We start from the raw sequence: 25,098 nt of genomic DNA on the forward strand, positions 1-25,098 counted from the left end.
TTGATCGAAATTTCAGGGAAAATTCGATTTACCGTAAAGCCAAATTTCCTTGTGCTTTTTGGCAACAAATCATGGCGGTAAAAAAAAAAATCATACTCACCTCATCCATTTGAGAGAAAAGAGGCCGCCGCGGCCATCTTGATTGAAGATCCTGGGTGAAATATTGTTCGTGGCGCAGTAATGACGTCATCTCGCACAGCACACGATTTTACGCGGGATCGTCTTCACACACAAATGGATAAGGTGAGTATCACTTTTTATTTTTATTACCGATTAACCCCTCAAAGCCCTATTTTTTTATCTCAGATCCCATAATCAGTGATGAACGCAGCATCTGTTGAGTTCAATGATGGGGGGCAGCTACTTACAAAGAAATGCGCTTCATGGCGAATTTCTTAGTGAAATTCGGCAAAGCAGCCAAATCGAAGTTTTGCAAACTTCAATTATCTCTATTCATAATTATAGCTGATGTTCCAGCCTATTGACTTACAAGAAACACACAGCCTGTCAGGCTTCCTGTGATAAAGTCTTATTTCACAGCAGAATACAAAAGAATGTCCTTAGAGGGCCAGAAATATTTTCAATGCTTCAATGTGTCTCGATAAGATTACCCTACGAGGGAGGTAATTAATGCTTAGATCATATTAATAAAAGCATTTTCTGTATTTACAAAAGTGTTATCATTGTGCACACAGTGTGGAGCAGCCTATTTATTCATTGACCTAAAATCAGACATTGAATTATGTTGATGAGAAGAAAAAGCCGTTAGAAGTAGTGGAAGTAGTCAAATTAACTTTTTGCTTTATGATCACAAGAAAAAGCTTTAACATGCAATTAAAGGGAGTCTGTCACTAGGAAATTATCTGATAAATCATGTACAATGCCTTCGTAGTGATACCTTTTACTTATCCATCCCTTGCTTCAATCTGGAGAAAAAGTGCTTTTAATCCATATACAAATGATCGGTTAAGTGCACAAAGGGCGGGTCCAAGCGTCTCTGTGCACCCTTACTCCTTCAGTTCCCTCTACCAGCCCCTCCCTCTCTTTGTCTGACAGGGTAAAGTGTGAAGATGTAGTTTTTGATCATTTGAATTCCATTTTGTATCCCCCCCTTCCTATCTGTTCATTTAAATGTCATTTTGTTTATGACCTGAATGCATGTGTAGGGGGGTAAGGCTTTGTCTACATATTTTTATCAAGGTTCTTTTGAGATTCTGACTCACTACGGACCTGGGAACTGGAAATGCAATGGCTATGTTCCGCTACGGAAAGGAGATTTTTGTTTAATGTGTATAAAACTTTAACCCTTCAGGAAAGAGGTCATAAGCGCATCCTACAGGGGGATGCCTTGTGTAGGGACCTAATCAGTGTTTTCCCATTCGAGTCTCTGACTGCTTTCGCTGCATAGGGATTGTCCGCTGATGTGTGTGGCTATCAGATGATGTTAACTCAATCAGTGAAGTAAGTGCCTTCGTTCTGGATGTAGTCAGTACGCCAGCTGAAGTATTGATGTAACTCTGTATTATGGGGGTAATTTATTAAGACTGGCCCTTTAGAAGTCAGTCTTAATAAAGCCCCAGCACTGGTGATGGATCGTTGAAGTTATGTAGAGGCACTGGCCTCTACATAACTTTGGCGTATCCAGCACCGCTTCTAAATATAAGACAGCTTCCTAATTGTCTTATATTTAGACCATTCTGAACCACGCATAGAAAACTATGGATGAGATGGGCATGCTGGCCTGTGCCCTTCCCCACGCATGTCACACCCACTTTTTTAGACCTGGGGTGAGCGGGGAAAAGTCACAGATTGTGGTGCAACTAACCATTTCAGGTTAATAAATGACCCACTATGTTCTTTATCCTTTGTATATACAAACCGGATTCCAAAAAAGTTGGGACACTATACAAATCGTGAATAAAAACTGAATGCAATGATGTGGAGGTGCCAACTTCTAATATTTTATTCAGAATAGAACATAAATCACGGAACACAAGTTTAAACTGAGAAAATGTAACATTTTAAGGGAAAAATATGTTGAATCAGAATTTCATGGTGTCAACAAATCCCCAAAAAGTTGGGACAAGGCCATTTTCACCACTGTGTTGCATCTTCCCTTCTTCTTACAACACTCAACAGACATCTGGGGACCGAGGAGACCAGTTTCTCAAGTTTAGAAATAGGAATGCTCTCCCATTCTTGTCTAATACAGGCCTCTAACTGTTCAATCGTCTTGGGCCTTCTTTGTTGCACCTTCCTCTTTATGATGCGCCAAATGTTCTCTATAGGTGAAAGATCTGGACTGCAGACTGGCCATTTCAGGACCCGGATCCTTCTCCTACGCAGCCATGATGTTGTGATTGATGCAGAATGTGGTCTGGCATTATCTTGTTGAAAAATGCAGGGTCTTCCCTGAAAGAGATGACATCTGGATGGGAGCATATGTTGTTCTAGAACCTGAATATATTTTTCTGCATTGATGGTGCCTTTCCAGACATGCAAGCTGCCCATGCCACACGCACTCATGCAACCCCATACCATCAGAGATGCAGGCTTCTGAACTGAGCGTTGATAACAACTTGGGTTGTCCTTGTCCTCTTTGGTCCGGATGACATGGCGTCCCAGATTTCCGAAAAGAACTTCGAATCGTGACTCGTCTGACCACAGAACAGTCTTCCATTTTGCCACACTCCATTTTAAATGATCCTGCTTAGAAATGGCTTCTTCTTTGCACTGTAGAGTTTCAGCTGGCAACGGCGGATGGCACGGTGGATTGTGTTCACTGACAATGGTTTCTGGAAGTATTCCTGAGCCCATTCTGTGATTTCCTTTACAGTAGCATTCCTGTTTGTGGTGCAGTGTCGTTTAAGGGCCCGGAGATCCAGTATGGTTTTACAGCCTTGACTCTTACGCACAGAGATTGTTTCAGATTTTCAGAATCTTCGGATGATGTTATGCACAGTTGATGATGATAGATGCAAAGTCTTTGCAATTTTTCGCTGGGCAACACCTTTCTGATATTGCTCCACTATCTTTCTGCGCAACATTGTGGGAATTGGTGATCCTCTACCCATCTTGGCTTCTGAGAGACACTGCCACTCTGAGAAGCTCTTTTTATACCCAATCATGTTGCCAATTGACCTAATTAGTGTTAATTGGTCTTCCAGCTCTTCGTTATGCTCAAATTTACTTTTTCCAGCCTCTTATTGCTACTTGTCCCAACTTTTTTGGGATTTGTTGATACCGTGAAAATTTGAATCAACGTATTTTTCCTTTAAAATTATACATTTACTTGGATTAAACGTTTGATCTGTCATCTACGTTCTATTACAAATAAAATATTGACATTTGCCATCTCCACATCATTGCATTTAGTTTTTATTCACAATTTGTTTAGTGTCCCAACTTTTTTGGAATCCGGTTTGTAGATAAGTGCAAAAGAAGGACATTATATTGATATAAGTTGTAACGGGATTAGCTCACTGGATCACCGTCTCCTGGGATAGATGGGCGTTGTTGGCAAACAAAACACAATCCAGTCCAAGCAAGTATGGTGCAACTGGCCTCAGCCAGTTTTGCTGGCTTTTGCAGACAAAAGTATTCAACAAAACAGTACAAAATAAATGAAAACCCTGGCCGCCTGGCCTCTACCTCTAGACATCAAGCAGTTCCTGACTAAAGGAAACTAAACCTTGTATCCAGCACCATAAACAAAACACACAGTTGCTTTTTTACTCACATCAGAGTCCCTCAACTAGTGAGCTACAGTATCTGCCCTTTTATAGCACACTGTCACTGTGGGTTGGATACAAGCTACAATAAACACACAGAAAACCTCAAAACAAGCGTCTAGGCCAGAAGCTGGGGATAAAGGTCAGCCCCTGACAACTCCCTACCAGCTCTCCCTGGACTTCATTGCCAACCTTAAGACCCTAAAGGTGGGAATCAACGTGCCCCCGTGCCTAAGGCTGAAGATTCCCTAAAGTCCCTGAGATGGTGGAAAGGGGGAAAGAAGCAGCCTGCTTCCTCAGGTCCTGGAGGAGGCAGGTGTCTCGCTAACAGCCTAGACAGAACACAAGAAGGAAACCAGAACCAACTTATCTTGTAGCAGAGCAGAAACAACAAATCCACCTTTCCACAGAGCAAGACAGAAGCTAAAACCCACACAGGACACTGGGAAGGGGTGTAATTTAAACTCACACAAACGACCCCACCCGGTGCACCTGAAGGGAGGCGGATACAGCTCCACTCCAAACCCAAAACAAACAAAAAACTACACACATACTGCTAACCTGGCAGACCTCCGCACATAACCTGAGCAGGGCATGACAGTACCCCTCCCCCTTCTACAGGTGACCTCTGGACACCCCGGCCCAACTTTATCTGGGTGGGCCCCGTGAAAGGCCCTCACCAGTCGGCTGGCACTAACATCCACAGCCGGAACCCACATCCTCTCCTCGGGGCCGTATCCCCTCTAGTGTACCAGGTACTGAAGGGAACCCAGAAGAACACGCGAGTTGAGAGCCCTAGAGATCTCAAACTCTAAATTGCCATCAACTAGAACAGGGGGAGGAGGCAATGGCGATGGTTCCACTGGTTTCACATATTTCTTCAGTAAAGACCTGTGAAACACATCATGGATCCTCCAGATCTGTGGAAGATCAAGATGAAACGCCACTAGATTGACAGCTGTAAGGCAATTTGGACTCTTTGTCTATGGTGTTCCTGACATCAGACCTTGATGATCAGCTTGGATTAAGCCTTTTCTGGTACCAGGATAATGAATCAGATTTGAACATCAAACACGTGTCTCGTTCTAATTCACTCTGTTTATTAACTGCTTGCAAACACTTAATATAGGGGAGGGTTGCCCCTCCTTTACATCCAATCATATGTTAGCATTTGTCTTAACCTATAGCATGAATACACATGAGCTCTGCATTAACAAAATAGATGACTCATAGTAACAACAGTTAACCAATCAGGTATAGACACATGGGCTAGTATGCATTGAGTGAGAATAACCTTGTAAAGTAAGACTGTTTAAACAAAGGCATGCATGGGCCTCTTCTAAACTGGACAGGATGTTTCTCAAATTCCACAAAGGGGGGAAGGGGGAAGGAGGATCTTGGAACAGTGCACTAGCCAGATGTAATTGTAATACACGTTGCTAAAACAGACAAAATGGAGTTACTGATACCCCATCAATCCCCTCTTTAGAACCTTATATATATGCCTTATACTATATGGTTCTTTCTCTGTTCTCCCTTGGTTTGCTTGTAAGCCTTTAGGTATTCCATATACCCTTCAGGAGTATAATCCTCAGGCTTTGTTGAGGTTGTGTTTACCTCTTCTACCTCTACCGGAGTATAGAGGAATGTTGAGTGTACCCCTCTTTTGGCCATATTTTTTCATATGGCAAGAAGGGAGGACACACACTGTAGACAACAGCAGAGAGACACTATTGCAGCGACCACGGCGAGTACCACTCCTAAAACATACCTTATTTGACCAAAGTCAGGTATCCAGCCAAAAAGCCAGTCCCACCAACCTTGGTCAACATCTTGTTTTATATGTTTAATCATCTCTTCTAGTTGGCCTATTTTATCTTTTATTCCACGGAGTGATCTGATAAATTGAAACAACACATCCCTGTGAACGCTAAGCATCTTATACTATGTTGAAGCAATAAATAGTCAATAGTTGCCCTATTCTGCAAGATAGACTTTTTATATGATTGTATATCCAGCAGCTATCTTGCAGAATTGCACTAGTGACATTTATTTGTTTTACCATAAAAAACAGGCAAGTTTTGATATTGTCCTGCGGTTATATTGGCCAACCCTGGTACCCCTATCAAAGACATCCCTAAACTCATGTATTCTGCTCTAGAGAAGAGATTCACTTTATAGTCACAATTTTCTGGTAGCTGTAGGGAAGTGTCTATCGTGTGTCGTGTCTGCATTGCTGGGACTAGTGGTATCATTGTTAATGTTAACCTAGCTATTGTACAGGGTTCCTCTGTAATATTGGCCGGCATGTATGTGTAACTAGTAATTCCACAGGCCAATACCCATCCTGTTGGTAGAGATACATGTTTGTCTAGGGATGGTACTGTTTTTGTAATGTTGCATTGCATTTTTTTTTCTGATACTATCTTTTTACAGCTACTTATATTTCTATTGCAAATATTTGGCTTAGTCTTTTTCTGCATTTTTGCTTGTATGCAGGGGGGCAATAGTTTCTCATTGCAGGAGAACTTGTAACATATTTCAGTGGCTGTAACAAGACCTGTAATAATTTCTATCATGTTACTTTGCAGAGTCTCATATGTAGAACAATCATAACAAGCATGATAAGGATTTACATATCCATATTTAACATCATGATCCTGCAAATTAGTGTCATTCCATTGGGAACGTAGGAGCCCCGTTCCATACATCTACTGGGGTGAGGACTGCTACCAGACATGTCTCCAAAATGCTAGATGCAGATAAAGTGGTTCGAAGACAGGAATCAGTAAAGTTCAGAGTTTTGGCCAGGTACAGCCATAAGTTCTCCTTTGTCTTCCACAGATTGTCTTCCCCTCTGCATTCCATTTTCAGGTACGTCTGTCTGTTCCACAGCCATGGGACAGTGAATAGGAGGAGGTCAGGGCTGTCTGCCCCCGTTAGTACCTCCTGTCCTTCTTCAAGGCCAAGGCTGTCTGCCTCTGTTCCTGCCTCCTCTCTTTATCTCACAAGCTTCACTCGGGTGGCGTGGATCCAAACAGATGTTCTGGTTACTGCAACCATGGTAGTAGGTGGGCCATATACGAAATCAAGTGGCAAACAGAAGCAAATTGGTGGGTGTGGACTAATGAACAGTCAGCTGCGGTGCCCTTAATAGGATAGGTTCAAAATCCTTAATACAAAATAGAAGAAAAGTTGGCGGGTGCCGCGCTAATTTATAGAGCAGTATAAGGGATCTGGAACCAAAAATACAGTGTGCCAAGTTCGTATTCTACACAGGTGAAAATCACAAATCCATAAAACAATGGTACACAGGCGGATCTCGCAAGTCTATATATAACCTGCGAAGATTGTCAGCAATCTTTTGCTCAGCTGCGCATATGTAAAGACGGCTGCCTCACGTCTAATAATCCACATGCGATAAAACTGATGTCCGCCTCCAATATGTGATGAAATCTCCCTTTGTGGCAACAGTCGCACGGAACACCTGATCCGAAACAGTCCAGATTACCTTGATAAAGGACAGAAAAAGATTGCGCAATACCCTCGAAGCTAAGTGCGAAACCCGGGTCGGGCATTTTACACGCATGTGAAAAACTGCTTTTTTGTAAGTAGATTAAAATTTTCTTACTTCTAAATCCCGAGGGTATTGCGCAATCTTTTTCTGTCCTTTATCAAGGTAATCTGGACTGTTTCGGATCAGGTGTTCCGTGCGACTGTTGCCACAAAGGGAGATTTCATCACATATTGGAGGCGGACATCAGTTTTATCGCATGTGGATTATTAGACGTGAGGCAGCCGTCTTTACATATGCGCAGCTGAGCAAAAGATTGCTGACAATCTTCGCAGGTTATATATAGACTTGCGAGATCCGCCTGTGTACCATTGTTTTATGGATTTGTGATTTTCACCTGTGTAGAATACGAACATGGCACACTGTATTTTTGGTTCCAGATCCCTTATACTGCTCTATAAATTAGCGCGGCACCCGCCAACTTTTCTTCTATTTCATATACGAAATCACCTTGAGCTCTTCCTTTCTTCAGTGTTTTGACGACCGCCTCATCCCCCACCATGTATGGGTGGGTGGGTTCCTGTGGAAAAGAGGGAGACTTACAAGCAACTTTGTCCTCAGTTTTGTTAAGTACCTGTATCAATTTGGTGACATAGTCTTCCCTTATTAAATCAAGGTTTCCTTCCTGCACTATCATTGGGCCCAGGGGGTGGGGAAAGGCCTCCCCATGAGTATCTCAATGCTGTTTATGTCCTACTCCATGGAAATGTGCTATTAAGATGGAAGCACTGTGTTGGGGAATGCATAGCTTCCCCTCTTCGCAGACTAATCCTGTCTTAGGATTTTTCTGCAATACTGGATAACACCAGTCTTACTGTTCCTGTTCAGTGGCATACCATTGAAGATCAGTAAGCATTTGCAACATCTCAGGGGTTGGAGGTGCCAGACATGGCGTCTCCCAATGGTTACACAAACCTGTGGGGTTGCATTTGGCCACTCGTTTCTCCACCTTATCTGCCAGCGCATTGCCCTGTGAGACATGATCCTTACCATCTGCTGCCGTGAATCCTCTCCTCTGCCAAATCATACCATGGTCCCACACTACCCCATGTGTGTACCTACTCTCAGTATAAATGGTGACAGATCTATCAGTATGTAGAATACATGCCCTAGTGAGTGCAATGAGCTCAGCTGCCTGCTGTGTTGAATGTGGATTCCCTTGAGTAGGCCTACAACATCATGAGTGGTGTGCAAAATGGTTTAATGTCACATTATGAAAGGAGTTGCCAACTCTACCATCATAGCACAGGCTGCAAGAGAACACAGACATGCCAGGATCCCTTGAACAGGGGTGGGCATCACCTTTGAGAAAAAATACACAAGGACGCAACTTGCCTCTATGTTCTTGTGTCAGTACCTCCGCCATTGTTTTACAATTTTGGCATGCAAACATGTGGAAGGGCACATTATAGTCAGGGAGGTCCAGCCCTGGACTCGACATGAGTAAACATTTCAGATAATCAAATGCATTGTACATTTCAGAAGACCATTTAATCAAATCTGGATTTTCATCCAGAGTGGCTTGCCTCAAAACATTGTCATAGTAGGAGCAATCAGGAATCCATTGTCTACAGTAGTTTATCATACCAAGAAAAGATAAAATTTCTCTTTCTTGGTGTGTGGGGTGACCAGACCCGTAATAGACTGGACTCTTTCTGTGCTGATTCTCCTTTCACCTTTTGTGAGGACAAAGCCCAAGTATTCAACCTACATTTTACACCATTGGGGTACCATGGTTTTAACGTGGCTTGGAGGACTATGCTGTACACTACAGGTGAGTTAGCATATCCCTGGGGCATTCTGTACCAGGTCAGTTGACGTCCGTCAAAGGAAAAAGTCTGTATAATGCTAAATACATGATCTGTGATGTATTCCCTGCCCATGGTCTCGAGTGGTAGTGAGTCAGTTTTGAAAGGTTTTGTCAAAACCCCATTAATTCACATAGAAGGCTCAGATTCTCCTTTCTCCCACTCTTAGAAAAAATATTGTTAGGTCAGCACTACTCACTGGGGTCCCAGTATTCCAGTTTGTGGTGGTGCCTGCAGCGTTGGATCCCGGTCTGGGGGTTCCCGTAGTAAATAGCAACAGATGAAGAAGCCGCGGCACTCAAAAGGATAAATTCCAATTTCTTTTATTTCACCTCTTGTGGCAACGTTTCGACCAAATGGTCTTTATTAAGCACAATACAAACATGGTATAGTGAACATATAAATACCTCATTGGAAGCGAATCAGAAGGGCGGAAGTGACGCTACCGGCGCAAGAGCAGCTTGAACTGAGGGACTCCAGGCGAGGTAATACACAGTGCATACAGTGTGTTAATACACCGGAGCGATGTAGATCCGGGCGGGGCTCGAACAGCATGGAGGCACGGTAGGCTAAGACCTGAACAACTGAACCAATGAGGATTTGTGTTTTGTATTGTATTATATATTAGAAATGGTACAGAATGTGCACAGAGGGTTAAACTGGCATGTCTAAATTGTGGCCAATGTGAGGCCAAGGGGAGGTATTTATATGTTCACTATACCATGTTTGTATTGTGCTTGATAAAGACCGTTTGGTCGAAACGTTGCCACAAGAGGTGAAATAAAAGAAATTGGAATTTATCCTTTTGAGTGCCGTGGCTTCTTCATCTGTTCCTCCCACTCTTAGTCATCTTAAGTCCACCCCTTTTAGTCGGACACTGTGGTCCTCCTTCTGTCTGTCATTAGTGTCCCAGCTGCCCATGAGAACAGAGCTCTGATGTTAAGCACAGCACTTAACATGTAACACATAACTTCAAACATTGAAACAAACAGATCTGACGATACAGACATAAACACACAAAGGGCCCATAAAAACTTTTCATTGACTTCAATAAAAAAATGTACAGCTTGATCAATGCTGTTGGCACCAATAAAAAACAAAAACTTCCAAGAAAATAAAATAAAATTCTCAATGCGCATATTATATGAAAACAAATACCGTACTCCATACGCATTCACATTTTCATGTACTCATTTTCACAAACAGCTCATAACCTCGGCCTCATACCTAAAAACTGAATTGCACACACTGCTCTGCTAAAAAAATCTCTCAGTCTTCACACATTTTCAACTCCACTACAACTCACATTCCACTGAATCATGTATCTTCCAACCCATTCACACAATGTCTTTGTTTCATTCCAAAAGTTGTAGCACAGACAAACACAGCTTTCCTGGAAACAGATATCCACACCACACCCAGAATTGCTAATGGTCTGTCACTATTGTGCTGCTTTTTCCAATGTCTTTTGGTCTTCACTCTGTGATTAATCAACTCTTATAAGAAAACAATATACATGTTATAATCATACAGTAATTTTGTTAAACCCAAATCATCTTTATATGCCATGTGGTCTTAGGTTAGTGTTGCACACATAGTCACTTACTCTATATAATTCCCTTCCCCCATTTCCTTTGCCTTGCGTCTCTTATCTCAAGAATGTTTCTTTGTTTAAAGCAGGGGGAGTGAATATGTCCATCACAGAACGTTCAACTTAAATATTCCTCAACTTTTACAGATGCTGCACGAATAGATGGTTCAGCTTACTTGGGTCGAGACGTGGTCAGTGTGTTCTCGGATCCAAGGAGGACAAGAATTGATGTCTTTCACAGCAGACCCAAGGATGACCCTCTCGATCCCGGACGAGCCCCCAAAGCTGTAAGGCCTATTGTGTTCCTCACATCAGACCTCGGTGATCAGCTTGGATTAAGCCTTTTCTGGTACCAGGAAAATGAATCAGATTTGAACATCAAACACGTTTCTCGTTCTAATTCACTCTGTTTATTAACTGCTTTTGCAAACACTTAATATAGGGGAGGGTTGACCCTCCTTTACATCCAATCATATGTTAGCATTTGTCTTAACCTATAGCATGAATAGACATGAGCTCTGCATTAAGAAAATGGATGACTCATAGTAAAAACAATTAACCAATCAGGTATAGACACATGGGCTAGTATGCATTGAGTGAGAATAACCTTGTAAAGTAAGACTGTTTAAACAAAGGCATGTATGGGCCTCTTCTAAACTGGACAGGACGTTTCTCAAATTCCACAAAGGGGGAAGGTGGATCCTGGAACAGTGCACTAGCCAGATGTAATCGTAATACACGTTGCTAAAACAGACAAAATGGAGTTACTTATACCCCATCAACAACCGCAGATATTTTGTAAGGTCCAATAAATCTTGGACCCAGTTTCCAAGATGGTACTCTTAGTATTTTTAGTAGATAACCACACCAGATCACCCACACACAGGTCCGTAACAGTCATACGTCTCTTGTCAGCCATTCGCTTATACCTCTTACCCATCTTCTCCAAATTAACTTGGATCCTCCGCCAGATAGAAGACAAGGCAGAAGAAAATCTCTCCTCCTCTGGCATCCCAGAGGAACCAGTCCCAGAAAAGGTACCAAACTGAGGATGAAAACTGTATGCTCCAAAAAATGGCGACTTACCCGTGGACTCCTGCCTACGGTTATTCAAAGCAAACTCTGCTAGAGATCAGAATAAGGACCAGTCCTCCTGGTTCTCAGCCACAAAACACCTCAAGTAGGTCTCCAGATTTTGGTTAGTACGCTCTGTCTGCCCATTCGACTGCAGATGAAAAGCCGAAGAGAACGAAAGTTGATCACCAAGTCGAGAGCAGAACGCCCTCCAAAACCTGGAAACAAACTGCGTGCCCCTATCAGAAAGCACATACAGTACGAATGAATACCATGTAATTTCACAATGTTATCAACAAAAACCTGAGCAAGAGTATTAGCATTGGGCAGATTGGCTAACGATACAAAGTGAGCCATTTTATTAAAACGGTCCACAACCACCAAAATCACTGTTTTCCTGGAGGAACTCAGCAGATCAGTAATAAAATCCATAGACAAGTGCGTCCAAGGACGAGATGGAATAGACAAAGGAAGAAGTGAACCAGAAGGTCGAGTGTGAGCAACCTTTGACTGTGCACAGGTCTCACAAGCTGCTACGTAATCCTCAACACTCTTACGTAACCCGGGCCACCAGAACCTCCGAGAGATAAAATCAAAGGTGGACTTGCCACCAGGATGTCCAACCAGGACAGTATTGTGATGTTCCTTGACTACCTTGAATCGCAGTCCAGCAGGAACAAACAACCTCCCTGGGGGACAAGAATCAGGAGCCCCCTCCTGGGCTACCAACACCTCCATCTCCAACTCGGGGTACAGAGCGGAGACCACAACCCCATCAGCCAAAATCGGAGCAGGATCCTCAGAATCACTTCCCCCAGGAAAACTACGAGACAATGCATCTGCCTTGATGTTTAACCCCTGGGCGAAAAGTAACCACAAAATTGAACCTAGTAAAGAACAGTGACCATCTAGCCTGTCTAGGATTCAGACGCTTGGCGGATTGCAGGTAAGCCAAATTTTTTTGATCAGTATATACTGTAATGATATGAGACGCCCCCTCCAACCAATGACGCCATTCCTCAAAGGCCAATTTGATGGCCAGCAATTCCCTATCTCCTACATCATAATTCCTCTCGGCGACCGAGAGCGTCTTGGAAAATAAAGCACACGGACGGACGCCATTTGCCAGGAGATGAACCCTGCGACAACACTGCTCCAACCCCCACCTCTGATGCATCCACCTCCACCACGAATGGCTGAGACACATCGGGCTGCATCAGAATAAGAGCAGACGCAAAACATTCCTTAATAGACGAAAAGGCCCGCAATGCCTCATCCGACCGGACAGAGAAGTCGACTCCTTTCCTAGTCATATCGGTCAATGGTTTTACAATGGTAGAGTAGTTCAAGATAAAGTTTATATAATAATTGGTAAACCCCAAAAACCGCATCAAAGCTTTCTGATTCTCCGGTCGGTCCCATTCCAGAACCGCCCGGACCTTTTCGGGGTCCATGCAAAAACCAGAGTCAGAAAGCAGATATCCCAGAAACAGAAGCTCCTGAACAGAAAACACACATTTCTCCAATTTAGCATATCATTTATTCTCCCGAGGGATCAACAAAACCTGTCTCACGTGATCCTGATGGGTCTTCAGATCAGGAGAGTAAATTAGTATGTCATCCAAGTAAATTACAATGAACCTTCCCACAAAATGATGGAAAATGTCATTAACAAATCGCTGAAACACCGCTGGCACGTTAGTTAACCCAAAAGGCATAACCAGATTCTTGAAATGACCCTTGTGCGTGTTGAAGGCCGTTTTTCACTCATCCCCCTCCTTGATTCTGATCAGATTGTAGGCCCCTCTTAAATCTAACTTGGAGAACATTTTGTCTCCAACAATTTGATCAAAAAGGTCAGAAATCAAAGGAAGGGGAGACGGATCGCGGACCGTAATGTGGTTCAATTCCCAGAAATCCAAACAAGGTCTAAGCGAACCATCCTTTTTCTTTACAAAGAATAAACCAATTGTGACTGGAGACTTAGATGGCCTAATATGACCGTTTGCCAAACTCTCAGCAATATACTTTCGCATGACCTCTCTTTCGGGTTAAGAAACATTAGCCGAGACTTTGGCAACTTAGCCCCTGGGATGACATTAACTGGACAATCATATTCACGATGAGGAGGCAACTCCTGAGCCCCACCCTACGAAAAGACATCCACAAACTCTGAGAGATATTGAGGTAGAACCATAGTAGACACCCCTGAGATAGATGCACTAGGACAATTGTCCAAAAAAAATTCACTCCAACCAATCATCTGCCTTGCCTGCCAATCTATAGTAGGGTTATGTTTTATCAACCACGGTAAACCTAAGACCATAGGAGCGGGCAAGTCCTTCATGACAAAACAAGAAATGATCTCAACATGCGAATTACCCACCCTTAACTGAATACCATGAGCAATATGAGTGAGACTCCTTTGAGAAAGAGGGGAAGAATCAATTGTGAACACCGGAATCTCTCTTTCTAAAGTGCAAGTGCTTAAGCCCAGATTTTGAAGAAAAAGAAAATTAATAAGGTTTACCCCAGCACCACAGTCAATTAATACTTCAAAATTGAATTTTCCTGAGTTTAGCGCCACCATAGCTGATAGGAGAAAACGAGTATTGCAGGTAGATTGCATACCTGCTTGCTCCGATACCCCATTCACACTACCCAGTCAGGGATGTTTTTTTTTTCTTCTTTATGTAAACCTCTTTGTGCTTCTTTATCAACAACTTGCTGTTTAACAAAAGGACCACTTTCTCCACAGTAATAAAATAGCTTATGCAACCTCCTAAAGTTCCTATTACCAGAACGAAAAGACACCTGACCCAGCTGCATGGGCTCCTCCCTTACCCCAGAATTACATGTCATATTACCCTGGGGAACCAGTGAGACGAAACCACTCCCAGAAGGGACCCCACGCGCGGAAGGAACCTTACACCTCTCTCTCTAATGCTTCTATCTAACTGTACTGCTAAAGACATAGCATTCTCCAATGTGTCCAGATACTCATGAAAAGCGAGGGCATCTTTCAATCTCTCAGACAACCCCTGACAAAACTGACTACGTAGCGCGGGGTCATTCCACTCAGACTCCGTAGCCCATCTCCTAACTCAACGCAGTATGCCTCAGCAGTATGTTCACGTTGTAATAAATTATGCAACTTAGATTCCGCCATCGAGACCCGATCTGGGTCATCATAAATTAATCCCAAGGCTTTTAAAAATTAATACACCGACCAGAGGGCCAGAGAACCGGTCGGAAGAGAAAAGGCCCAGGACTGCACGTCCCCTTTAAGCAGGGATATGATTATCCCTACTCTCTGACTCTCATTACCAGATAAAGACGGCCTCAGCTGAAAATACAGCTTGCATGATTCTCTAAAGCGGATAAAGTCATCCACACCTCCTAGAAATCTATCAGGGAGAGCGACTCTAGGCTCCCCATAAATTTGACTTCCTCCTATAGCACCTGATGCCAGAGCATTCTGACACCGTGCAACAGAATTATGCAGATCAGCAACCTTTAGGGATAATCTCTGTATGCGATCAACTAACGCATCAATTGACTCCATCTCAAAGCAGCTGAGAAATGGCAGTCTAGGTATTGGCGGGTTATATGTCACGGTGGGTAGGATAAAAGATACAATAAACACACAGAAAACCTCAAAACAAACATCTAGGCCAGAAGCTGGGGATAAAGGTCACCTCCTGACAATTCCCTACCAGCTCTCCCTGGACTTCTGTGCCGACGTTAAGACCCTAAAGGTGGGAATCAACATGCCCCCGTGCCTAAGGCTGAAGATTCCCTAAAGTCCCTGAGTTGGTGGAAAGGGGGAAAGAGGCAGCCTGCTTCCTCGGGTCCTGGAGGAGGCAGGTGTCTCACTAACAGCCTAGACCAGTGATGGCTAACCTTGGCACTCCAGCTGTGGTAAAACTACAACTCCCAAGATGCCCCGCTTGCTTTGCTGCTCTTAGAACTCTATAGAAATAAATGGAGCATGCTGGGAGTCAAAGTTTCAGCACATCTGGAGTGCCAAGGTTAGCCATCACTGGTCTAGACAGAACACAAAAAGGAAACCAGAACCAACTTATCTGTAGCAGAGCAGAAACATCAAATCCACCTTTCCACAGAGCAAGACAGAAGCTATAACATGCACAGGACACTGGGAAGGGGCGTAATTTTAACTCACACAAACGACCCCACCCAGTGCACCTGAAGGGAGGAGGATACAGCTCCACTCCAAACCCAAAACAAACAAAAAAACTACACAAGTGCTGCTAACCTGGCAGACCTCCACACATAACCTGAGCAGGGCATGACACACACCCAGGTTCTCAGGTGATTAGCCACAGTTACCATGAGTACCTGGAGTTGCTAATAAGAGCAAGGACCCACTCAACTCTTCCTGCTCCAAGCAGCCAGGCCCTTCTAACCAAGTTTTTGATAAAACCCTTACAAAGAGAAAACATTGGTTTTCTTGCTGCTTCAACTCCCTGGTTGCTATTAAAAATGTATAAGACAGGGACCTAGGTGAAATATAGACTCCTTCTACCACTTCCCCCCTGGTCCTGTCACAATGTAAATACTAATTATTATATTTAATAAAATAATATTATAAATAGAGTTGAGCTGACACCTGGATGTTTGGGTTCGACGGGTTCGGCCGAACTTCACAAAAAAGTTTGAGTTCGGGAGCCGAACTTGACCCCGAACCCCTTGAAGTCAATGGGGACCCGAACTTTTAAGCACTAAAATAGCTCTAAAAATGTCATGGAAAGGGCTAGAGGGCTGCCAGCAAAATGTGGTTAAGAGCATGGCAAGTGCTCTGCAAACAAATGTGGATAGGGAAATGACTTAAAATAACATAACATTCGTAAAAATAATAATATTGATCTAGGAGGACGAGGTCCATATGAAGTAGGAGGTTAAGGAGGCAGTGGATGTGGCGGTGTAGGTGGAAGCGGCGGTGGAGGAGGAAGAGTTAGCCTACACTGGTTTTTGGGTTCAATTTAATTTAATTTTTTTAATTAGGGTACACCCCAAAACATTGGGAAATATAACCTGTGATAACCCCCTTCAGCAGTGCTAAACAAACGTTCAGACAATACACTGGCTGCAGGCAGACCAGCACCTCCAAGGCGTAAAGGGCAAGCTCAGGCCATGTGCTCAATTTGGAGACCAAGAAGTTGAAGGGGGCAGACCCATCAGTCAGTACATGTAGGCGTGTGCACACATACTGCTCCACCATATCGCACGTCCCCGTGATGTCCACGATCCAATTGGATATCTGCTCTATCAACTTTCTATGTTCTTTTGTGCGCCTACCATGTTGATCACAGCGGCGAATCAGAGTTCCACACCGGAGAGGGAGTGTGAGAAAGGGATACCACATCCAAGAGAGGTTAATTGTTTGAAATTAAATATGATCGAGCGGAAAAGTAGATCAAATTATTGAAGCGCAAATGTGGGACAAGATGTTAAAGTTTAAGCATGAATGAAAGGAGGGGGCACGCGTCAATTAAAGAAGAATATTTGAAATTTAATTCCCTGTCAACTATGCAGAGTAGGGATTTGTATTCGGCAAAATTGGTAAAATGCCACCCGAGAATGTAGGAGACAAATTAGTAAAATTTGTTTACCTGTCTACTAGGTACAGCAGGGGTATATCACACCCAAAAATTTGTGAATTTCAACCAAATATGTAACAGATAGGGATGAGCGAACTCGAACTGTATAGTTCGGGTTCGTACCGAATTTTGGGGTGTCCGTGACACGGACCCGAACCCGGACATTTTCGTAAAAGTCCGGGTTCGGGTTCGGTGTTCGTCGCTTTCTTCGCGCTTTTGTGACGCTTTCTTGGCGCTTTTTGAAAGGCTGCAAAGCAGCCAATCAACAAGCGTCATACTACTTGCCCCAAGAGGCCATCACAGCCATGCCTACTATTGGCATGGCTGTGATTGGCCAGAGCACCATGTGACCCAGCCTCTATTTAAGCTGGAGTCACATAGCGCCGCCCGTCACTCTGCTCTGATTAGCGTAGGGAGAGGTTGCGGCTGCGACAGTAGGGCGAGATTAGGCAGATTAACTCCTCCAAAGGACTTGATTAACTGATCGATCTGCAGCTGTGGATCATTGAGCTGCTGATCCTCAATTGCTCACTGTTTTTAGGCTGCCCAGACCGTTTGTCAGTCACATTTTTCTGGGGTGATCGGCGGCCATTTTGTGTCTTGTGGTGCGCCAGCACAAGCTGCGACCAAGTGCATTTAACCCTCAATGGTGTGGTTGTTTTTTGGCTAAAGCCTACATCAGGGTGAAGCTGTCACACCAAGTGCATTTAACCAGCAATAGTCTGTTCATTTTTTGGCCATATACAAAATCAGGGGCAAGCTGCGCCTGTCACCAAGTGCATTTAACCCTCAATGGTGTGGTTGTTTTTTGGCTAAAGCCTACATCAGGGTGAAGCTGTCACACCAAGTGCATTTAACCAGCAATAGTCTGTTCATTTTTTGGCCATATACTAAATCAGGGGCAAGCTGCGCCTGTCACCAAGTGCATTTAACCCTCAATGGTGTGGTTGTTTTTTGGCTAAAGCCTACATCAGGGTGAAGCTGTCACACCAAGTGCATTTAACCAGCAATAGTCTGTTCATTTTTTGGCCATATACTAAATCAGGGGCAAGCTGCGCCTGTCACCAAGTGCATTTAACCCTCAATGGTGTGGTTGTTTTTTGGCTAAAGCCTACATCAGGGTGAAGCTGTCACACCAAGTGCATTTAACCAGCAATAGTCTGTTTATTTTTTGGCCATATCCCAGTCTAATTCTGTCACTAAATCCATACCGGTCACCCAGCGCCTAAATACTAGGCCTCAAATTTATATCCCGCTAAATCTGTCCTTAGTGCTGTAGCTGGGCGAGTTATTTAGTGTCCGTTCAAGCACATTTCTTGTTCTGGGTTGAAATACAATTCCCAATTTAGCAATTTCATAATTTAGTGGTTTCTGCTATATCAGAGCTATTTGAAATCTATCCCTAAAAGGGTATATAATATTCAAGGTGCACATTGGGTCATTCAGAATAACTTCACACACACCCGCTACTGTGTATTTCCAAGTCTAATTCTGGCACTAAACCCATACCTGTCACCCAGCGCCTAAATACTAGGCCTCAAATTTATATCCAGCTAAATCTGTCCCTAGTGCTGTAGCTGGGCGAGTTATTTAGTGTCCGTTCAAGCACATTTCTTGTTCTGGGTTGAAATACAATTCCCAATTTAGCAATTTCATAATTTAGTGGTTTCTGCTATATCAGAGCTATTTGAAATCTATCCCTAAAAGGGTATATAATATTCAAGGTGCACATTGGGTCATTCAGAATAACTTCACACACACCCGCTACTGTGTATTTCCAAGTCTAATTCTGGCACTAAACCCATACCTGTCACCCAGCGCCTAAATACTAGGCCTCAAATTTATATCCCGCTAAATCTGTCCCTAGTGCTGTAGCTGGGCGAGTTATTTAGTGTCCGTTCAAGCACATTTCTTGTTCTGGGTTGAAATACAATTCCCAATTTAGCAATTTCATAATTTAGTGGTTTCTGCTATATCAGAGCTATTTGAAATCTATCCCTAAAAGGGTATATAATATTCAAGGTGCACATTGGGTCATTCAGAATAACTTCACACACACCCGCTACTGTGTATTTCCAAGTCTAATTCTGGCACTAAACCCATACCTGTCACCCAGCGCCTAAATACTAGGCCTCAAATTTATATCCCGCTAAATCTGTCCTTAGTGCTGTAGCTGGGCGAGTTATTTAGTGTCCGTTCAAGCACATTTCTTGTTCTGGGTTGAAATACAATTCCCAATTTAGCAATTTCATAATTTAGTGGTTTCTGCTATATCAGAGCTATTTGAAATCTATCCCTAAAAGGGTATATAATATTCAAGGTGCACATTGGGTCATTCAGAATAACTTCACACACACCCGCTACTGTGTATTTCCAAGTCTAATTCTGGCACTAAACCCATACCTGTCACCCAGCGCCTAAATACTAGGCCTCAAATTTATATCCCGCTAAATCTGTCCCTAGTGCTGTAGCTGGGCGAGTTATTTAGTGTCCGTTCAAGCACATTTCTTGTTCTGGGTTGAAATACAATTCCCAATTTAGCAATTTCATAATTTAGTGGTTTCTGCTATATCAGAGCTATTTGAAATCTATCCCTAAAAGGGTATATAATATTCAAGGTGCACATTGGGTCATTCAGAATAACTTCACACACACCCGCTACTGTGTATTTCCAAGTCTAATTCTGGCACTAAACCCATACCTGTCACCCAGCGCCTAAATACTAGGCCTCAAATTTATATCCCGCTAAATCTGTCCTTAGTGCTGTAGCTGGGCGAGTTATTTAGTGTCCGTTCAAGCACATTTCTTGTTCTGGGTTGAAATACAATTCCCAATTTAGCAATTTCATAATTTAGTGGTTTCTGCTATATCAGAGCTATTTGAAATCTATCCCTAAAAGGGTATATAATATTCAAGGTGCACATTGGGTCATTCAGAATAACTTCACACACACCCGCTACTGTGTATTTCCAAGTCTAATTCTGGCACTAAACCCATACCTGTCACCCAGCGCCTAAATACTAGGCCTCAAATTTATATCCCGCTAAATCTGTCCCTAGTGCTGTAGCTGGGCGAGTTATTTAGTGTCCGTTCAAGCACATTTCTTGTTCTGGGTTGAAATACAATTCCCAATTTAGCAATTTCATAATTTAGTGGTTTCTGCTATATCAGAGCTATTTGAAATCTATCCCTAAAAGGGTATATAATATTCAAGGTGCACATAGGGTCATTCAGAATAACTTCACACACCCGCTACTGTGCATTTCCAAATCTAATTCTGTCACTAAACCCATACCTGTCACCCAGCGCCTAAATACTAGGCCTCAAATTTATATCCCGCTAAATCTCTCGTTACCGCTGTCCTGTTGTGGCTGGGAAAGTTATTTAGTGTCCGTCAAAGCACATTTTTTGTTCTGGGTTGAAATACAATTCCCAATTTAGCAATTTCATAATTTAGTCGTTTCTGCTATATCAGAGCTATTTGAAATCTATCCCTAAAAGGGTAGATCATATTGAAGGTGCACATAGGGTCATTCAGAATAACTTCACACACACGCTTCTGTGCATTTCCAAGTCTAATTCTGTCACTAAATCCATACCGGTCACCCAGCGCCTAAATACTAGGCCTCAAATTTATATCCCGCTGAATTTGAATACAATACATTGGGCCAAATAATATATTTGTTGTTGTGGTGAACCATAACAATGAGAAAAACATCTAGTAAGGGACGCGGACGTGGACATGGTCGTGGTGGTGTTAGTGGACCCTCTGGTGCTGGGAGAGGACGTGGCCGTTCTGCCACATCCACACGTCCTAGTGTACCAACTACCTCAGGTCCCAGTAGCCGCCAGAATTTACAGCGATATATGGTGGGGCCCAATGCCGTTCTAAGGATGGTAAGGCCTGAGCAGGTACAGGCATTAGTCAATTGGGTGGCCGACAGTGGATCCAGCACGTTCACATTATCTCCCACCCAGTCTTCTGCAGAAAGCGCACAGATGGCGCCTGAAAACCAACCCCATCAGTCTGTCACATCACCCCCATGCATACCAGGGAAACTGTCTCAGCCTCAAGTTATGCAGCAGTCTCTTATGCTGTTTGAAGACTCCGCTGGCAGGGTTTCCCAAGGGCATCCACCTAGCCCTTCCCCAGCGGTGAAAGACATAGAATGCACTGACGCACAACCACTTATGTTTCCTGATGATGAGGACATGGGAATACCACCTCAGCATGTCTCTGATGATGACGAAACACAGGTGCCAACTGCTGCGTCTTTCTGCAGTGTGCAGACTGAACAGGAGGTCAGGGATCAAGACTGGGTGGAAGACGATGCAGGGGACGATGAGGTCCTAGACCCCACATGGAATGAAGGTCGTGCCACTGACTTTCACAGTTCGGAGGAAGAGGCAGTGGTGAGACCGAGCCAACAGCGTAGCAAAAGAGGGAGCAGTGGGCAAAAGCAGAACACCCGCCGCCAAGAGACTCCGCCTGCTACTGACCGCCGCCATCTGGGACCGAGCACCCCAAAGGCAGCTTCAAGGAGTTCCCTGGCATGGCACTTCTTCAAACAATGTGCTGACGACAAGACCCGAGTGGTTTGCACGCTGTGCCATCAGAGCCTGAAGCGAGGCATTAACGTTCTGAACCTGAGCACAACCTGCATGACCAGGCACCTGCATGCAAAGCATGAACTGCAGTGGAGTAAACACCTTAAAACCAAGGAAGTCACTCAGGCTCCCCCTGCTACCTCTTCTGCTGCTGCCGCCTCGGCCTATTCTGCTGCTGCCGCCTCGGCCTCTTCCTCCGCCTCTGGAGGAACGTTGGCACCTGCCGCCCAGCAAACAGGGGATGTACCACCAACACCACCACCACCACCTCCGTCACCAAGCGTCTCAACCATGTCACACGCCAGCGTTCAGCTCTCCATCTCACAAACATTTGATAGAAAGCGTAAATTCCCACCTAGCCACCCTCGATCCCTGGCCCTGAATGCCAGCATTTCTAAACTACTGGCCTATGAAATGCTGTCATTTAGGCTGGTGGACACAGACAGCTTCAAACAGCTCATGTCGCTTGCTGTCCCACAGTATGTTGTTCCCAGCCGGCACTACTTCTCCAAGAGAGCCGTGCCTTCCCTGCACAACCAAGTATCCGATAAAATCAAGTGTGCACTGCGCAACGCCATCTGTGGCAAGGTCCACCTAACCACAGATACGTGGACCAGTAAGCACGGCCAGGGACGCTATATCTCCCTAACTGCACACTGGGTAAATGTAGTGGCAGCTGGGCCCCAGGCGGAGAGCTGTTTGGCGCACGTCCTTCCGCCGCCAAGGATCGCAGGGCAACATTCTTTGCCTCCTGTTGCCACCTCCTCCTTCTCGGCTTCCTCCTCCTCTTCTTCCACCTGCTCATCCAGTCAGCCACACACCTTCACCACCAACTTCAGCACAGCCCGGGGTAAACGTCAGCAGGCCATTCTGAAACTCATATGTTTGGGGGACAGGCCCCACACCGCACAGGAGTTGTGGCGGGGTATAGAACAACAGACCGACGAGTGGTTGCTGCCGGTGAGCCTCAAGCCCGGCCTGGTGGTGTGTGATAATGGGCGAAATCTCGTTGCAGCTCTGGGACTAGCCAATTTGACGCACATCCCTTGCTTGGCGCATGTGCTGAATTTGGTGGTGCAGAAGTTCATTCACAACTACCCCGACATGTCAGAGCTGCTGCATAAAGTGCGGGCCGTCTGTTCGCGCTTCCGGCGTTCACATCCTGCTGCTGCTCGCCTGTCTGCGCTACAGCGTAACTTCGGCCTTCCCGCTCACCGCCTCATATGCGACGTGCCCACCAGGTGGAACTCCACCTTGCACATGCTGGACAGACTGTGCGAGCAGCAGCAGGCCATAGTGGAGTTTCAGCTGCAGCACGCACGGGTCAGTCGCACTACAGAACAGCACCACTTCACCACCAATGACTGGGCCTCCATGCGAGACCTGTGTGCCCTGTTGCGCTGTTTCGAGTACTCCACCAACATGGCCAGTGGCGATGACACCGTTATCAGCGTTACAATACCACTTCTATGTCTCCTTGAGAAAACACTTAGGGCGATGATGGAAGAGGAGGTGGCCCAGGAGGAGGAGGAGGAGGAGGAAGAGGGGTCATTTTTAGCACTTTCAGGCCAGTCTCTTCGAAGTGACTCAGAGGGAGGTTTTTGGCAACAGCAGAGGCCAGGTACAAATGTGGCCAGCCAGGGCCCACTACTGGAGGACGAGGAGGACGAGGATGAGGAGGAGGTGGAGGAGGATGAGGATGAAGCATGGTCACAGCGGGGTGGCACCCAACGCAGCTCGGGTCCATCACTGGTGCGTGGCTGGGGGGAAAGGCAGGACGATGACGATACGCCTCCCACAGAGGACAGCTTGTCCTTACCCCTGGGCAGCCTGGCACACATGAGCGACTACATGCTGCAGTGCCTGCGCAACGACAGCAGAGTTGCCCACATTTTAACCTGTGCGGACTACTGGGTTGCCACCCTGCTGGATCCACGCTACAAAGACAATGTGCCCACCTTACTTCCTGCACTGGAGCGTGATAGGAAGATGCGCGAGTACAAGCGCACGTTGGTAGACGCGCTACTGAGAGCATTCCCAAATGTCACAGGGGAACAAGTGGAAGCCCAAGGCCAAGGCAGAGGAGGAGCAAGAGGTCGCCAAGGCAGCTGTGTCACGGCCAGCTCCTCTGAGGGCAGGGTTAGCATGGCAGAGATGTGGAAAACTTTTGTCAACACGCCACAGCTAACTGCACCACCACCTGATACGCAACGTGTTAGCAGGAGGCAACATTTCACTAACATGGTGGAACAGTACGTGTGCACACCCCTCCACGTACTGACTGATGGTTCGGCCCCATTCAACTTCTGGGTCTCTAAATTGTCCACGTGGCCAGAGCTAGCCTTTTATGCCTTGGAGGTGCTGGCCTGCCCGGCAGCCAGCGTTTTGTCTGAACGTGTATTCAGCACGGCAGGGGGCGTCATTACAGACAAACGCAGCCGCCTGTCTACAGCCAATGTGGACAAGCTGACGTTCATAAAAATGAACCAGGCATGGATCCCACAGGACCTGTCCGTCCCTTGTCCAGATTAGACATTAACTACCTCCCCATAACCATATATTATTGGACTCCAGGGCACTTCCTCATTCAATCCTATTTTTATTTTCATTTTACCATTATATTGCGAGGCTACCCAAAGTTGAATGAACCTCTCCTCTGCCTGTGTGCTAGGCCTAAATATATGCCAATGGACTGTTGCAGTGGTGGGTGACGTGAAGCCTCATTCTCTGCTATGACATGCAGACTAATTCTCTGCTGACATGAAGACAGATTCTCTGTTACGGGACCTCCCTCCTCTGCCTGGGTGCTGGGCCTAAATATATGCCAATGGACTGTTGCAGTGGTGGCTGACGTGAAGCCTCATTCTCTGCTATGACATGCAGACTAATTCTCTGCTGACATGAAGACAGATTCTCTGTTACGGGACCTCTCTCCTCTGCCTGGGTGCCGGGGCCTAAATATCTGAGAATGGACTGTTCCAGTGGTGGGTGACGGGAAGCCAGATTCTCTGCTATGGAACCTCTCTCCAATTGATTTTGGTTAATTTTTATTTATTAAATTTTTATTTTAATTTATTTCCCTATCCACATT

This window comes from Bufo gargarizans, chromosome 2 (assembly GCF_014858855.1).
Source record: "Bufo gargarizans isolate SCDJY-AF-19 chromosome 2, ASM1485885v1, whole genome shotgun sequence".
Lineage (NCBI taxonomy): Eukaryota > Metazoa > Chordata > Amphibia > Anura > Bufonidae > Bufo > Bufo gargarizans.